This window comes from Orycteropus afer, unplaced genomic scaffold, assembly GCF_000298275.1.
Source record: "Orycteropus afer afer isolate SDZICR_OR568_19922 unplaced genomic scaffold, OryAfe1.0 scaffold00576, whole genome shotgun sequence".
In the NCBI taxonomy this organism is placed as follows: Eukaryota; Metazoa; Chordata; class Mammalia; order Tubulidentata; family Orycteropodidae; genus Orycteropus; species Orycteropus afer.
In genome coordinates this window covers 1,450,382-1,452,167 of record NW_006922163.1, presented here as the reverse complement: position 1 = coordinate 1,452,167, position 1,786 = coordinate 1,450,382, and positions in this window count along the sequence as shown.

Sequence of the window (1,786 nt, the reverse complement as noted above, 5' to 3'; positions counted from 1 at the left end):
TCAGTACCAGTCCATTTCAGCTCACTAATGCCTAGGATATTGATCTTTATGTGTTGGATTTCATTTTTGACATCTTCCAATTTTCCTAATTTCATACATTGTACATTGTACATTCTAATTATTAATAAACATTTGCATCAGTTTCTTCTCATTTTGAGTCACACTCCATCAGCAAAAGAAGGTCTCAAAAGCTTTACTCCAACCACATTATTAAGGTCAATTCTACTTTAAGGATGCAGCTCTCCCCAATTCTTATTTTATGTGCATTTCATCCTGGGGGGCTCATCTTCTGGCACTATATCGGACAATATTTCATGACTTTCATAACATTTTCAGTGGCCAATTTTTTCAGAAGTGGATTGTTCCATCCTTCTTCCTAGTCTGTCTTTGTCTGGAAGCTCCACTGAAACCTGTCCACCACGAATGGCCCTGCTAGCATTTAAAATACTGGTGGCATGGCCTCCAGGCTGACAGCATTATGTGAGCCACTATAGTACAACAAAGTCATCGATGAGTAGTGGTTCATATCTCTAGTGATCAAGTATTCAAGAAGAAAATATGTTTATTATTTTTATTGTGCATAATAACTTTGAACTATTTGATACAATTGATAATGCTATGTCCGTTTTATGTAGCCATAGCTTGTTCCCTAGGATTGAAAATGGAACAGCAGAGAGAATAGGGAGAAGAAAGTAATAGATGTATATCATACTGTGGGGGGAAATATGATATGGGTATATCTTGTTCTTATCTCTTAAAGTTTTATGTTCTTGAGTTTTCCCCATTGGAACTCTTATCTTTTCAATCCTCCTATGCTCTTCATATGCTGCCTTTTTGTGTTAGCCTGAGGAAGGGTCTTAAGACAGCAGTTTGCTGTTACACACTAGACTTTTGTATGCCTTCTTAAATAGCCTTATGATTATTCATTTTTTCCTCATGTAGGCTGCTTCATTTGATGTGGATTAGTGTACCCATTACTAAATAATAAGGTCCAAGTATATATCCTACTATTCCTTCTAGTAGTGTTCCCATAGGCTGAGTGAATTTCTGGATTAAATGTCATAGTTTGTATCACTGATCCTATTCACAAAGTTATTTCATAGTTTGGTAGCCCTTTCCTCATCTTTTGGATTAGGAATATTAGTTGGTTCTAGCTACTACTAACTGTGGGGTTAATATTTCTTATAACTTCTATGAAACTTTTACTAAATTTTCCAATTACTCAGTTAAAAAATACCATTTGTTTCCTCTCAGGGCACAGATGAACACAACACTCTTCATATATACATATAAAAGTCCTTCATCCATTATGTTTGTTGGGTCATTTTACCTGGTGTCTATGCTTAAAAGATAAGCAACTTCTCTTTACCATGTCACTAGACCATTAAATGTTCCTTAATCACAAAAGACAGACATAGGAGTTGAACACTTACATGAGGCAGATACAGTCCTTGGAGAGAACAATCATGGAAGAATGAAGGGCTGTTTATGCACGGGAGACAGCTCAGGGGGCAGGGGTGCATGGAGGGATATACACAGGGAAGAGGTGACTGTCAGGAGGAAGTGGGAGGGGAGCTGTTGTATTGTGGTGAATTGTAGTCAATATCATGAGACAAAATGTATGTGAACTGCTGTATGGAAAGTGAATTTGCTCTCTAAATTTTCACCCAAATTGCAATTAAAAAAAAAAAAAAGTTCCTTAATCAAAAATGTTTATTGCTGGTGTGTATATGTATAGCACTGATATTAAAAGAAAGTCTGTGAAGATGGGAGTTGGACTCCATGG